The 17218-nt window shown below is 37.8% G+C and overlaps 1 protein-coding gene across 4 annotated transcripts in view; it reads right to left on the bottom strand.

Annotated features, from left to right (window-relative positions):
- The window catches only part of LOC139945862 (MAP kinase-interacting serine/threonine-protein kinase 1-like), a 34679-nt gene that overhangs the window by 15977 nt on the left and 1484 nt on the right, over positions 1-17218 (bottom strand). The window contains exon 1 of one of the 4 annotated variants that reach the window (XM_071943358.1): positions 12942-13253. The exons of 1 other annotated variant lie outside the window; for it this stretch is intronic. The gene's annotated coding sequence lies outside the window, so the exon portion shown is untranslated. Of the gene's footprint in view, positions 1-766; positions 912-3797; positions 3948-12941; positions 13254-17218 lie in introns of those variants that run through there. 2 more of the 4 variants (XM_071943359.1, XM_071943360.1) reach the window with 2 other exon arrangements.

Below are 17218 nucleotides of genomic sequence, written 5' to 3'. Positions count from 1 at the left end.
CATGTCATTGCCTATCCTTCCTAATTACACAAGCCTCCACACCATAGAGATTGCCATTCATGTACGTCAGACGTGTCCATTAGGTCAGTGGTAATATGTACATAAAGGACTTCATTGAATCTCATCATCGAAATATTCCTCTGCGAATCGTTATGTCATTAGAAGCCATTCTACATACATAGAACATGTACTATCATATTCTAATCCCATGTTACAACTTTTGACCTCATTTCAACGCTTAAAAATAAAAGCCATAATGTGAAACACCTCCTTGGTTCTGGGGGTAAACCATTTAACATAATTATAAAAAATTGATACTAGGCCTAAATACAAGCTGGAGTAAACAAATTGTTATTAACAACATCAATGTCAATAATTATTTTATTGGTTTTTACTGGATGTTTGTGCAGCAATTGGTTTATTTCAGACTGAACTTTTTCTAGATCAAGTGGGACTGGGAATAATGGCCAAAATAAAATAATTGTTCTTTACCAAGTGTTTTTACCCACTGGACGTATAAAATATCCTACCTACATGATCTACAAGATGTAATAAATTAGGCTTTTGGGGTATGGCGGATGTGACAAGAGTGCACTGTTTGGTTTGGGTGTCCCAGACAAATTTACCCAAACATGTCGGTGAAAACCAATTTATTTAAAACAAACCTAAATAATGAGATTAAAAACTGAAAAAATCAGCGAGATTACACAACATGCCATTCACCTAAATCCCAAACCATGAGAGAGAAACACCACTTGTTGCTCACCTCCTTCTGATGGCACCATCAGACTCAGAGAAAACAAGTAAGTTGTGCACCACCCCCTGAACACCGTCAACAAACCATCAGAGAAACACCGCTTGTTGATGTGAACCTCCCTGCCACACCATCAACCAGAGAAACTCAACTCGCTTTACACCTCCCTCCTACACAACCAATAATCAATCTAATGACAGTCAAAACAACATCAACCCTGCTGCAAGAAGGAGGGGGGCCCAGAAACCTTGGTCCAGAAACCTCACTCAAGCAACGCTTGTTATTTATATCCCCAGGTTTCAACCACACACAATGGTTACAAAGAATTAATAATCCATAGCTTATGCACTGAAGGTCTCTGATAAAGGGTTGGCAAACACTGCTCGACGCAGGCAGTGTTTGAGAAAATTCTCTTTGTTATGGGCTCCCATCCTCTACCCATCTCAGAGGGTATTTAACTCAGCAGAAGTTATTTGCCAAACAGAAGTAAAAACATGGTTAATGGCCTCACGTTTCAACTCTGGTGGCAGAGTCTTTCTCAAAGGCTGGACAGAATCAATTTGCACACAATCACTTGTAAGGTCATCCTCTTTACTTCAAGTAATCGGAGTTGTTTACTTTACAATTGAAATGCAAAACAGCTCCAGAATGTACATAAATAAAAACAGAACAATGCAATGATACTCTCTTAACCTTCAACATGCCCAAACGTGTTGACAAACAAACGGCCAATAGGGTGAATGTTCATGACCTAAATGTCTTTTGGAATTTTTAATTCGGAGTTGAGCATAAGTATTAAACACCAGATACCATAGGTAGAGAATGATAAAATCATTCTACATACAGGTTTATGAACACTTTTAATTTTTAGGCAACATCTGATCATCCGTTCTGAGTAATAATTACATCGGTAGCTTGTGGAATCTGTGCCATAGATTAAATGCACACAATGTTTAACGTATTTGTCACACGTGCACATTCTCTGTACCAGCACAAATTTGGCTACTTCACCTCAATAGCAAAATCTGGAGTAGGTTAACAAAAATGAGTACATGTACGTAGGCCTACCAGGCACAACTAACAGGAAATAATATATAGTTTTCAGCTGGTATTTTTTTCATCTTACTGTAGTGTAATGTGGGCGCCTACTGTAAATGAATTCAGACTGTAGTTTTAAAAAATCAAGACAAAATAAGCAAAAATCTTAAATTTAACCTTTTTACTGCCCAACTGTGTTGATAAACAAACTGTCTATCTTTGTGCATCATACGATTCTAAATTGAACGTACTTGTAAATTGTCACAAAGTATAAGGTACAATGACTTATCAAATGGTATTTTTACCCAAATGTAAACAGTAGATCTACAAAGGGTGTATTGTACGTACACGTGCCTACAGGTGAATAAAAATGGCCTGTTATTTTGTTCTTGAATAAAAATGTGCACAAGTAACCTTTGTAGGCCTATTGAATGGGTAATGTGAACTGCTTTCTTAAGACATATTTCAAGGCTCACCAAGACAATGACCAGCCCTGGGTGGGCAGCATACTGAGGAGACGATCCCTCCATTGCCCTACATTTACCCCTATCTCCAGTCCAAAACACTACCAATGGCCTACAATGACCAATCAGAAGGAGCAATCACCTGCACCTCATGAATAATCATTCTCATCTTATGAATATTTTAATGAATGACATTGAATCCAGATTAATGTACATTTTATTCAAACGGTCAATAGAGAGTCAAGTACATTGACTGTGTGCCAAGATAATGACCACAGTAGAACTAACTGTAAGGACAATGGGAACGTGATTGACCAAGGCTAAAATGTGCGCTAAAGTGTCCGTACTATACGTATATAACTAACCTTCAAAGTTCAATTGAAGTAATTACATAATGATACTTAATGAACCAGGCCTGACACTTCAATCTTGTGTAAGGGCAAGGAATTCATTCTTTTTTAAGAAGGCACATCTTTAAAGGATATTAAAAACTTCACCAAGACAATTATGACCAGGGGAGTGGAGAAGAGTACAGACTGAGTCGTTCCTACAAAAAGCCAACAACAAGCCGGCAACAAGTCCAGAGCCCCGACAACAAGTTTTAAATACCCCCAAAATGGCAAATAAACCATATCAGAACTATGTGTGCTTTGTAATATAAACAGAAATATCATGGAAAAACACAAATAATGCAACCGCAGTCCCAAGAAATCAGGTACACTACAGTACTAGGCTATCACTACATTACACTACACCAATACAGTGTAGTTTTATTTATAATCCAAATCTATAGCAATGAATTCCTTAAAGTTGGCAAAATCACAAGAGCCTATAAAATAATCTAAAACTACTCTCCTGAAGACCATCAAAGCACTATGATCACAACGTTGAGTTATAATTAATATTACAATACATCACTGGTTCATTTCAGAACTGAACATGTACAGTTGTGACATAAATAGAGATTTTCCACTCACAGATTGTCAAGTGGCTTCAAGATGCAGTACCACAAGTTCATAAATATTACGTAGGTGGGGTTTGCAAAATGCAATCTAGAACATTTTACAAGCATGAAGGATTTTCTTCCTCCATGGTTACAATTTTACATTATGGCTCAAGCATGAAGCTATGAAGTGTAGATTGTTTTTCCACCAAGCAATCGACTCAAATCCTACTTAACTTAACAATTATTCTGTTTATCAACAATGAACAAAATTATTGTGAAAGTGTAGAACCAAACTCTCATTTAGGCTACCCAAGTATTTCAGTACATTTGTTTGTATTTTTTACTAGTTACTGATGGACATTTCCAAGCTTTTTTGTTCCGTTTAAAACGAAAACAATGTTTTCTATTTTACAAATACCAACTTGAGTGTTGTACAATATGTTCGTTGAATACGAGAGTTTTGTTTGCATTTCACTCATTATTGTGAATTCAAAGTGCAAAATATGAGTACAACAATGTTCCATAAATATAAACCAAGTCTGTTTTGTCTCCTCAACTTCTAGCCATAAAATAAAACCCATGCATAAATTATTACCTTCCAATTCTACTGAGATTCTTTTCTGATCAGACAAGCACATTCTGGGTGTAGGTCTTCTTCTCTTGATATCCAAGGAGGAACTAAGCCAACCACCCACTCACTAGATTGCAACATCCCTATCCTGCATAATTGCACCACGGATGTCAACTCAACACACACACCATAACAATGATATACACGTAGACCACGTCATCATATGGGACTATGGCATGGGAGAAATAACAACAGCTGCACAACACTAGACTTGATCAAGTCCTCTGGTTTAGTTATCTCTTGTTGAGATCATGTTTTAAAAAAAGATATCATTTCGAACAGCCCATGGCCAACCTATGTACCAGACATGTGATGTATGGTATGTCAAATTATGAAGTCAGTTTTGTCAGTGTTTTTGCTTTAAGTAAACAATGTAGCTGTGTATGCTTTTTTGAAATAAAAACCAAAAACCAAATCTGCATTTTTTCAGAAAAATTTCGGACACATTTAAAATCCAGGAACACTTGCTCATCCTTGAAAAGAGTTTGTCTAATCATAGAGCAAGGAGTCTAATCATGGAAGAATCTCAACATTGCATTGTGTTGGGCGAGCTGAGAGCAACTCGGGCTGGGTTGACAACAATTTGTGAATTCGTAATGTACATGTTCATCTTTACAGCTATCAAATTTGAAAGAACAACCCCCTCCATTTTCATTTTGTTTTAAATAAAACAATACAATAATACACACATATAAAACAGAATTTACAATCTGCACTTCAATCAATCTATTGTTCCAACCAACAGTACAGTAAAACTGTTAAGGGCAGCTTCAAGTACAAAGGACTTTAGCAAGTCTAACAAGGCACAGGCTGATGAGTCACCTTCCAATTTGGGCATTCACTCCCATCACAACACAACATCCTCGTAGTAGAACATCCCCAGGAATTAAATGGAACACCCTGCATTCAACACAATCTCGGACCACTCCATCCTTGTTGTGGGGGTGGCTTTAAGTTTAGAAATGAAACAAATAATTTCACAAACTGAAAGGTTGCAAATTTCACTATATTCACAGTATTGTATTTTTTATAACAAAAGGATAACAATAAAAATATGACAATAAAAAATAATGATGTCATAGCAGTTAATACATTTAGGTCCTACTGAAGGTTTCCATTGTATTTGTATCCTTTTGCTTTCTATAGAAAAAGGAAGGATACAGTAGCGGTCCTGGAGCCTTGTGGAATATTCCGGAAAGTGAAGATTCCAGAAAGGGAATAATTCCAGAAAAATATGTTTCATCAGCAGGAATGATTTCATCCAGCAATGTTGCATAGCAAACAAGTGCGCACTGAATGCTAATATTGAGCTTAGCAAAAATTATGAATTTTGAGTAGTATGCCTTTTGTGGACCATTTTGCTCCGACTACAAGGAAAATCATTCACTGTATTTTAAGGAGTTGATGATTTGTAGTGAATTTTATATATGGGTCTGTGAAAACAATAAGGTAAAATCTTGCTCTAATGTATGGTAACCCAGGGGGAGATTGTCAAAAGAGTTATAACTTCTAATTTAACTGCTAAGCAAAGTATGAGGTCACGATGTAAATCACTATGGTAAATCAGACAACTCAACTTAAGATGAATATTATCTCTTTATGCATGTATTTTTATCGATGGCAGCAGGGGTCTAGTTTTACACGTCTTTGATGACAGTTTTTATATGTTTGTGTTAACATTGGCAGCCCCTGCACAACTTGTAACTATTGTGTATGTCTCCAGATTTAAAATAAATAATTATAAATAAATTAATTAAATTTTATTTTATTATTTATTACACATCCAACAGCACATTAAGTACCAAGTAGGGGTGAAAAGGAAACAAGAAAACCATTTTACATAGATGTGGGAGGAAGAAAACTAAATGGGGAAAACCCATGATGCAATCATGTGTAGGGACTGAAAACTCATTTCACATGGAAGGTGTCGGCTTTAAACAGGATTCCAATCGGATGTCAACAGAGGTGGAAGGCAGGGAGAGAAACCACTGAGAGTGAGACAACCAGATCCAGACAACAAACAACCATTTGTCTAAATTTTAAGGGTCTGTAAATTCATGGAGCCTCCATGGTAAATTGTAGGGTGCACGTTTTAGAGAAGTTGATCAAAGAACGGGAAAATAACAGGTTCTTTTTTCACCATCTAAATAATGATAATAATAAGCGATAATTTTAAATTATTGATTAATAAATAGGAAAATGTCTGACTTTCAGATAAAAGTCTGAAAGTTCTCAGCAATGTACAAATGTGATAAAATTACATTGTACTTCTAGTGTTCATCTGCTAGTATTTATCAGTCACAGACAGATGTTGTCTCCCTTGGTAAATGCATAAAGTGTAGGGCCTATGTCTAGAAACCAACTTCACAGTGTCTGGAATTACATTTATTTAACCCTGCAAGGACTCGACTCCTTAGCACATTTCCTAGTATTGTGACTAAAGCTGTAACCATGGCTCTACAGGACACCCAGTGCCTGCACACAACTATTACAGTACATGTACACGTACTACATGTAAGTGCGCTACCAGTACACACGTGACCAGGTCAAGATGCGGTTTTGTAACTTCTTACCATACATGCCATAGAGAAAGCCTACATGAAAAGGTTCAACAAAACACCAGGATGGAGACTCAAGGAGAGCGTCTTGTTATTACCTAGGCCTTATTGTGTTGTTCTTAACAACTTTGGGAGCCCATGAGCAGTGAAGTTGCAAAATACAAATTAACATCACAGACAGTGGGAGCATAGAGAGAGTAAACTAAGTTCACACATTCGTGTAAGACCTTGCCCTTTTCACTGGTGACTAGACCAATGAATTTTTAAAGCATGAAACTTTGATTTACATACAATACTCTGCTGACAGACTGAGTTCACACTAGGGTGAGAGTAGACCAATGAGCAAAAGTACAATTCACACCAGGGTTTCTTGGATGATAAAAAGGGAATGAGATACAATCCAATCCAGAAAGTATGACTGAAACAATCAACATTTGCAGTTGTCAATAGGTTCCATGGCTTAATTACCATACAATGACACATTGTTCTGTTATGTTTGCATTCCTCCAGGCATTGTCATGGCAGATTAAAATCATGTGTGTTATTGTTTGCACACAGGTGTGAAGATGACAAATGACAGTGATGTGTATGTTATGGCGGATTAGTAAGTTTATTTTGGGCAGTCTCCAGTATTAAAACAAAAAAATATATTCTTCCCTGGTGCTACACTGCTACATGTAGGCCATATTATATAAAATTAACCTTTTTACTTCACTATACAGCTGCGATAATGTCATCAACTACATGTAACAGTTTGAATGTTGAGAACTGGACACTATTGGTAAGGCAGTGGACACTATTAGTAATTACTTAAAATAATTATTAGCATAAAACCTTACTTAGTGACAAGTAATGGGGAGAGGTTGATGGTATAAAACATTGTGAGAAACGGCTCCCTCTGAAGTGCCTTAGTTTTCGAGAAAGAAGTAACTTTCCACGAATCTGATTTCGCGACCTCAGACTTAGAACTTGAGGTCTCGAAATCAACCATCTAAGTGCACACAACTTTTTGTGACAAGGGTTAATTTTTCTTTCATTATTATCTCGCAACTTTGATGACCGATTAAGCTCAAATTTTCACAGGTTTGTTATTTCATGCATATATGTTGAGATACACCAACTGTGAAGGCTAGTCTTTGACAATTACCAATAGTGTCCACTGCCTTTAAAACAAAAATATATTCTTCCCTGGTGCAAACTGAAAATGACACTGCTACATGTAGGCCCTATTATATAAAATAAACCTTTGAACTTCACTATACGGCGATAATGTCATCAACTACATGTAACACGTTTGAATGTTGAGAACTAAATCCATTAAAATCGTGCCAACAAATTGAAATGATTTTGACAGATTTTCAGCTAACCTATGATTGTGTATTTTTGTAGTTGTGGGTTAAAAGTCTGCACTTTAATAGAAAGGTACACTCTGCAAGCTTCATTGCAACACACTTGGACATTAGGGGATTTTACAAAATGTATGGAAAGATGATGCAAGATATAACTTGACGCGAAAAAAAAAAAAAAAAAAAAAAAAAAAGTATACAAAAGTATTCAGTTCATATTTTTTCAAAGGTCTTTCAAAGAAGAAGTTAATAATGCACCTGCACACCTATATCATCCAAAAAGTCGAACACTTTAAAAAATGTGATGCAATAATCTAGGGGAATTTTAATAAAGGCCACGTCACTTTGGCAGACTGCCCACATTGCTGTTTTTATTGGTTTTATTTAACTGCATCATAAATATTTAAAGCGCATGGACAAGATCCAAGTTACAGCTCATTAACCCTGTGGAAATTTAGGCTTCATATCAGTAGTTGGAGTCTCAAGAAAGTGCAGAAAAAAACACCTTCAACAACTAAAAATGTGTGTTCACTATTTTCAAACCTGTGCCAGGTTAAAAAATACAAACTTACTTGTTTCTCAAAAACTACATTTTGGGCCTACATATTATAATTATACAGCATTTCAGGCAAAAATATTTCTGAGCAAATGTTCCACCATGATCATCTTTATATATATACCATAAAAGTGAATGTGCAAAGAATTTCTATTTTTTATTTTACATTTTTGTACGTTGTGCACACTCAGAGTGAAGGAAACAAAACTTTAATATTTCATATATCAGTGCACTCTAGGAGCGTCAGTGATTGCAACACACTCCTTTGAACATTAGGGGATTTCTTTTTAACATTAGGGGATCATTTTGTCGTTAGGACACATTTCATGTTGCGACATTCAAAAGGGACTATTATAATGGTTCAAGGCGGAAGTGTTATCCCGGTGAGTTGGCATGATGCCAAAACCTATGCTATTTATGTTTGAGAAAGGGAAATGCCCCATTGACAGCCAAAGATTACAGAGGAAAATGTCTTTAGTACTCAGTATGTAAAGAAAGTAGGCTATGTACCCACACCCATGCAGATCATGAGCATAATGGGCTGAAAGCGATACTTTGGAAACAGGAACATTTCTGGATGTGTTTCTAATGCATTATTTCTTAAGATGATCTGAAAGTAAATTAAGTAATTTGCCCGATAGCCTTTTGTTTGTTGAACATTGCTTTTGCTTTCAAAACGAAACTTTCATTTTCCAAATGGGAAGTATGATTTTTGAAATCTCAATGCTGAGACAATTTTTCAGACAGGCATGCCCAGTTTTTGACAACCCACCTTGTCAGGGTTTTATGATAAGGCACAATCAATGTTCTTCCTCCTTGAGAGCCAGCTGTGCTAGACCACTGGGGCAAACCCCTTCCGAAATGATTATTTCAAGGAAATCTGTGTAGCCTACAAGGCCAGAAAATACTTGTCAAATCCTTACAGCACATGAATCTAAACCCTGTTCTAGAGTTTGGTTGAGATTTTTTAAAACTTCCGGGTAAACCAATTTGTGCAAAGAAACATTTTACGAGGGGCAGATCATCCAAAGAAGAATGAAATCGCAAAAGTGTAAAATCTAAAATGAAAAACTGTAATGTTAAAAAGTTATCTGTGATAGAATGAAAGTTGAGTGTCTTCAGTGTTTACTCCAGTAGCCATGACCTTTGTTCTTTATCAAATGTCAACTAAAACAAATAAGGATGTGTAGTACCATGGTGCATGCACTCAGCAGTCTTGGCACAAGTTCATTTTTGGAAATTGTACATAACTTGCCCTGAAGGATGTTACACTTCAGGAACTCTAAACACCTTCCCAACATTTGTGCGTAAACATTGTTGTTGTTGTAAACTTGCATCCTGATTACAGAGTACACAATAATGGAAGTTTGTATACAGTTGGTAGCAACGCACAATAATTTCTATGGAAACTATTGATTGAATCCGAACACAATGGCTATCCAGAAAATATTGGGTGTTCCCCACAACATGCCCTTTGTTCAGTGATGCATGAAGTTCATGGCCAGTTGTACACCAGTCACAAAAGAGAAAAATTGTAAACAGCGGTGTTAGGAGGGAGCACTCTACCTACAGAATATAAAACTAGATGTTATACTGGTAACATCTTCCTGTGGTTTTCCAAAGAGTAAAATAATTTGTAAAGCGTTGTCATCTTCAAGAAAATGACGTATGTCAGCTTGAATACATTCGGCGGGGTTGCGATTGTACAACTGATGCGAGTGAACAACCCTGAGAAATTAGTCCTTCTATCCTCAGAGTCTAACAGGAACAGATTTTTTATAAATTGTGGTACATGTACAGAGGCCTTGTCTTTATTTTCCTTAATGACCTTTATCTCTTAAAATTAGAAAAAAAATATATGAAGAAAGCAGGCGATCAATAAGAATACTGGAATTTCAGACATTCCACAGCTATTAACACTACTGTCTGACGAAATACTTTTTATCAAATTCGAAGGTTTAGCCGACACAAACGTACAATTTATTATCATAACAACAATAATATTACATTTATTTGACCCAACAAGTTAATTTCCTGACGTTTTGACCCTAGCAGAGTCTGCCTCAAAGGCTAATAAGAACTCTGCCAGGAACGACAGGTCTGACCATTACCGTAATTTTCGGATTATAAACCGCGCGGCGTATAAACCGCACTTCCTCAAAATATACAAAAAATATTTAGATGTCGGCGTATATGCCGCGCGGCGTATAAACCGCGATCAAAATAAAAAAAACATGAAAAAACTAACCTCAAAACACGGAAGTGAAGTACGCAAACCTGCCGCGTTACGGGTGATTTTTTTTATCTCACACTATCAGTCCTGAGTTATATTTTTTGTCCATCAACAACCCTTTTCAAGAATTTGAGATTTGATGATCGGTTGTGTTGGCCATGTTTTGTGAACTTCATTGGCAACAAACTCTCCGTGAATCAAAGATCGGTCGACAACGCACACCGAGAAATAGTTGAACTTTGCCCTGCATCGCATCGCCCTCTGTTGACAAAAGTTGTTCACGTTTGATTAGACTGGGCCCCGAGCCTCAAAGCGTGGGTCAGACGTTCAAGCTCCCCGTTGTACAATGGGCAGCCGCTCTACTCGATCCGTCCGAAGTCTAGCCAAGATTTTATGAATGGAAGTATCACCGGCCAATCAACAACGGCCAATCATCAAACGGCCAATCACCGCATGCGTGAACACTTAGGGGCCGTGCTTGTTTGCGGTCCTCTTTGTGTGGCGATGTGCAGCGACAGGCGGGCGGCACATCAGTCAGTATTGTATAGTTGCCGCAATGTGGGAGTTGCGTCGTAATTAAAGTGGAAATGTATTGAAGTTTACACTATTGATCGTAATTGAAATGATCTATTATAGGATAGCATTCTTTTTGTAAGCTGGCAGCACCCCCTTTGTGGGACCACATAATTGTTTGTGTTGGATAATTATGGATGAAAGTTACAACTGAAAATACGTTTATTATTTGTTTAAATAGAAAATAGACAAAACCAAAACCAAACGGTCCTTTTCAGGGCTACCACAACACAAACGAGAGTATTGTATATGACTGTTGTTTCTGTTTACAATGTATATAGGAACATTTTTTAAACATGCAAAATTCCTTTATAAAATAATTATAAAAGAAATAACAATGTGGACGGCTAAAGTTTTTCCCTCACCTTTATCGTATAGCGGTAGTAATGAAACAAAATGCGCTACCTTATTGTTTGCGTAATCACAAGGACAGGGGATTCACTTTTATTAAACATCGGAGTAGACGGGAAATAAGGTTGAAATGGGTCTTTCAATAAGGGAATTAAAGTAGGGTGGTTGGCCGGTGTTTCTCCCTCCCTTTTATTGTAGTCCCACAACGAGGATCCACACAACAGATTATTGCAACGACGGACGGGCGGAAGGAGGTAGCGTGTGTGTATGTAGTAATGTATCATGCAGCGTGCACATTAAGCACATGTACACACATGCGAGTTCGTAAAGCTAGCAATCTGTTAATTGCGCTGCTCAATCTCGAGATTGCACAACAGATGTTGGTGGCACCGTATTGAGCGATGTTCGCCGACGGGTTGCGCTACGCCCTCGCATTTGCGCCACCTGGAAATAAAATTCCCAATGTTACTGGACTCAACAATCAGGGCAGGTTGAAAACGTTTTGTTTGATCCCCCCGGAGCGGCATAGTTCTTTGCGTACGTCCATTCACCATTCTGCTGTTGCGGTGTGTGCGTGGTTGAGCTGAAGAAACCGCTGGCTGACACGAGTGTAGCCTGGATGTCTGACGTCAGTATATAAAGATCGTGGGAAAAATAGACAGGGGACGAGTCTATCTCGCTGAGACACGAGTATAGCTTGAATGTCTGACGTCAGCATGTAGAGATCGCTAGGATAAATAGACGGGCACCAGTCTAGTCTAACCCGAGTTGCGCTGAGAGGGGGAGCTAGCTAGCTAGCTGAGGGCGGTTGATAAACGTTTTACATGGTTTACAAAGGAAACATGGAATACAATTGTGGTGGGATTTTCAACAGGTTTTTGTCATCACACAGGCAGGTTTTTGTTCTCGTTTAAGAAAAAAAAAACATTATTTAGAATATTTTACAAACGATCTTTCTTTTTAAAAATGCCGTTTTTTCTCTTAAATATTTATACGTCGGCTTACAAGCCGCCCGGAGAATAAACCGCAGGAGTTCAAAAAAATGTCAAAATCAACATATAAACCGCGGTTTATAATCCGAAAATTACGGTAACTATTTTTTGCACTGAACACCATTGGTAAGCAGTTGCCAACTAAAGCTATTGTCTCCATCATGGAAACGATAGCAAACACGAACCTCCAGGAGTACACACAGCCCACTCAATAAATCGCCAAGCATCTGTAATGAAGTCATGACAGTAACACACATAAGGGATAACTTTCCGTATGGCGCAACCACTTTTTCACTCATTTTTACAAAAAGGGATATACCAATCAGGTAAATTAGATACTATATTATTTTATTTCGAATGAAAAAGTGGTGGCGCCATACGGAAACTTTTCCCACATAAGTCTCAAATGAAATGAATTGAATTTCGGTTGCACAAAATGACATGTGGAGATTCCTCAAGCAAAATACTACTCCCACAAAGACAAACAAAACCCACTTACCCTCCGGGTTCAGACTCAAGTCAATGACCAATCAAGGTTTTACAGTTTCCGACTTGTTTTGCACCACATTCAAACTTGATGTACTCAGTGCACGGACAGCAACAATGCTCCTCACAACAAAGACAGTTTTTCTGAATCTGAACAGCTACTGAGGTAGATGAAAAACTAGTCATTCATGAACACAATTGCTTTCTGGTGGGTTTAAAATGGACAACTACCATCTATCTGGACCTGCCAGAGCTAGTGCCAGCCTGCAGGCTGCGTAATGGACCTTCCCTATCGGTCTCCTTCTCTGTTATGACTCTATGGTTCAGGAATACGAAGCTTCTCGTGATCCATACAAAAACCATTGTTGATCAACACAGCACACCAAGCTGGCCTCTAGCCGCCCCTGGAGGTCCCTTGTTTAATAAGGTCACATAAACTTGTCCCAATCCCTTGATCATTCTATCTCATTTTACAGTTCAAATACACTGTACTCAGCAGAAGGTTTATTATGCTATCTACTCAATGATCGAGTGTTTAAAAAAATTAACACCAACTTCAGGGGCTATCATATTTTCACAAGATATGTGAAAAAGTTTGAAAACAAGGTATCATTTTGTGAATAAATGTTTACAGAAAAGGTTTTAAATCACACAAGGACATCTTGGGATGTGGTCTTCCTTGGATAGCCAAACTTTACACCAAAGGACTGAAGCAACTCAAGGCCAGTTGTGTTTACTTATGTTAATATGGTCTGATCCATTATTGGTTCAGGTGAGACTAGCCTACCCTGTGAAAGGTGATATGGATGGCGTGCTCTTGTAATAAGATTATCTTGGCTTGGCTTTCCAGGAAGGATGGGTCTCAAGGGGGCACTCTCTCTCTGATAGTTTCTACATGCTGTGATCATGGAGGAATAAGACAAGCCTGAGGGTGGGCCTTCCTCTTTGAGACAAAGCATCCTGAAGACAGATGTTTTATTACATTATTGTAGAAACTAGTGGAGGAGTGTAAAAAATTGTGTGTTTTTTTCCTCCTAGGGAAGTTTGGTTAAAGGGGAAGTATAAATACCTTTGGATTTTGGAACTGTTTGATTGTTTTAATGCCTACAAATAAAACAGGGAGCTTATAGCCCAGATACAATCAAACTTAAAACCTGTAAAAACTTCATTTAGAAAGGTGGTAGTTATTTTGAGATATTGCCGGAAATCTGGAGCGGCTTTGCCCACAGAGGAAGAATAATCCTGCGAAATGTTTTGAATCGCTTTCCGTTCCTAAGAAGAGAATCATTCCTTGAAATGTTACATATATAACCAACAGCTGCAATGCTACTTACATTAGTTTTTATGGGGTGATTCCAGAAGGTAAAATGTTCGAGCATACCATGTAGGAAGGATACTCAGACAAAAGTGCACTCTGTCAATAATAACACTGTCGACCATTGGGATCATTTTTTCATTTTTTTGCTGTTTGGACACATTTGATGTTGCAACATTCAAAGGGGAAGATTATAATTTGATGGCTCAGGGCGGAATTGTGATCCCTGGCAAGTGGCACGTAACTACAAAAGGTGTAGGCTACCCTTTAATTTTACTATAAGTTTCAAACTAGCATACCATACCATACCATACATGTATCATACAGCCTATGTGCTAGTTCTGCCCACCCCTTCTGCTCACCCCTCCAAACAAAGTGTACTGGCCCATAAAGGAGGTCAATGGGAAGGAGATTGACTGGGAATTTTAGTGACGTGGAACGTTGTGTGGATTCCTGGTGAGTGTGGCACAGCATGCCATCACATGACTATAGGTTAAATGCAAACCATAGTAGCTTGGCACACAGAGCTATAATGAGCTACTTGGAAACTACTGATAATACGACTCACGTGATTATAGATTGTGTATGGAGGACAGGCTATAAGAGGGCACTGTGCCAACAAAGTTATTCTTTGTACAGTGCTGGGTCTATGGCCTTGCAATTTAATGCATTATTGCATCAGACAGGGGACCCGGTTAGGGGGTGGGCTGGGGTCATGTGAATTTCCATGAAATACACCTCAGTTAACTCAGTTTTATCATGGAAGAATTTCCTTCCTTCCCATTTTTTTGTATATCAACATGTGGTGGGAGCCATGTTTGGTCACATCTTTTTGAGGTCACTGGAAATTGTGTCAATTCCTGTGACCATGGAGATTGCATTTGTTTTATTTAAAGCCATTATACACTTTCGGTAAACAGTATTGTCCAAGTCCCACACTTCGTGTATCACAACTTATATATAAAATAACAATCCTGTGGAAATTTAGGCTCAATCGGACATCGGAGTCGGGAGAAAATAACGGGAAAACCCACTCCTGTTTTCGCGCGTTTCGCCGTGTCATGACATGTGTTTATGACAAATCCGTAATTCTCGTTAACGAGAATTTATATTGTTTTACCGTTTTCTCAAAAAGTAAAGCATTTCATGGACTAATATTTCAAGAGAAGTCTTTTACCATTACCTTCTGTAAACCCTGTAAATTATTTGTAAATCTGTGAACTTTTTTTTTTTTTTCTGTCCCGAAAGGGTCCAATGGCTTTAAACTCATCAGTGTCCCAAGAATGTGCACACACGGGTTCGGGTTCATCGTGGAGGCCCTACACTACAGTGCACTTGTGGGGCACAAACAAAAAGTTCTAAGGAATGCATAACTGCCAAACATCTGTGGTCACACATTTATACAATTCAAATCGAAGGAGTTGTATCAGTTTGACATTTCTTCATGTACTTCAAGTTCATATGTACTTAACTAGATAACTTTAAAAAATTCAATGAACTAGTTATAAAAGTCATCAAGTAGGCCCACCTACATCACGCTCCCAGGCCACCTACATTTGATTTACTCACTAGACAACGAGCTATAGATTCTTGACAACCACTGGTGAACCAGTTGTCTTAATACAGCATCTTTAAGAATAAAAATTAAACATGAATCTTTGGCCCACTGACAAAATATTTTGAATCATAGAAAACAACATTCTTTTTGCGATGTTACCAACATGTAGAAACCAAATGTGTCCTGTTTTGCAAATGATACATGATCGAAGAATACAAAGCTTACACCTTGTTTTCCAGTTTCATTGTCAAGTCTTTTGATCATGGGGGAAAAAAGTCAGTATACGTTTAGTGAACACAGAAAGTATCTAGGGATACATAAAAGCAAAAATATCTCTGCAGGGTACTACAACAATGGTGAACAGAAACTAGTTGTTATCGACTGTCTTATAATGCCCCTGAACTTTGAAGCCGGAGGGGCAAGCAGATTTTAAGTGCCCTTGTCATTTCCTTTGATCCCTAATGGGATTTCATCCATACCATTATCTCATCAATGATCTTTTTTTGTACACCTTTTGTGTCAAGTGGCAATGCTGTTTGAGTGTATTCCCATAAGGACCCAAAACTACTTTGCTCGATCCAGATTCAGTTTTGGACGGGATAAAAATAAAATGCTGGGAATATTTTAGCATGGAGCAATGTAGTGTGATAAAACGGGAACATCAAGTCTAAAAATCACATGATAAATCCAGACCTGATATATCGGATCCTAAACAGGAAGGCCCTCAAGGTCAAATTGTCATGACCAAAATAGTATTTGAACTGATCATGATAAGATTATGTTTGACAGAGACATGCGTATGCTGTTCTCTTTGTAGGCCTAGTCTCTTCATTCAACAAGAACATATGCCATTATAACTACAGCTCCCTCCCAGCAACCCATTTCTAATGATAGGATGTCCCTCACCTCATTTTAAATCAAACTTTGCTTTCATAGCCTGTTTGGTTGTTGATTTCGGGAGAGTTGCTATTATTAAAAAGCAACAAAGTAGCTAATTGTAAACAGTACAAAATTATACTTAGTAGGCCTATCAGTACCATCTGTGACTGGCACAGGACTGCATGTTTTACTCAGTGTGAGCAAATTATTTACAAGGAATATTTTATGCTTAAAGCAGCTCTATAACATTGCAAACATAGGCCATGCTTAGATTTTGAGTGTTTTTAAAAACAGATTTATGATTTAATTAATCCTTACTTCCATAATTCCAAGGTCCACATGCCCAACCTTAATCCTCCACTATTTTACTCTATGGTCACTAATAAACAGTGAGGAAATGTTGTACTTAAATCATCAGATTATTATGGCAGGATTGAAATAACAAAAAGGCCAGGGAAGCATGGACTTTGTTCCCCCTGTTCTTGGCCTTTTATTTAATGCGCCATCAAAAGTTTTCCCTTTGCAATTAAAAAAAAAA

The sequence above is a fragment of the Asterias amurensis genome, chromosome 13 (assembly GCF_032118995.1).
Source record: "Asterias amurensis chromosome 13, ASM3211899v1".
Lineage (NCBI taxonomy): Eukaryota > Metazoa > Echinodermata > Asteroidea > Forcipulatida > Asteriidae > Asterias > Asterias amurensis.
This window is presented reverse-complemented; position numbering and strand designations above follow the sequence as displayed.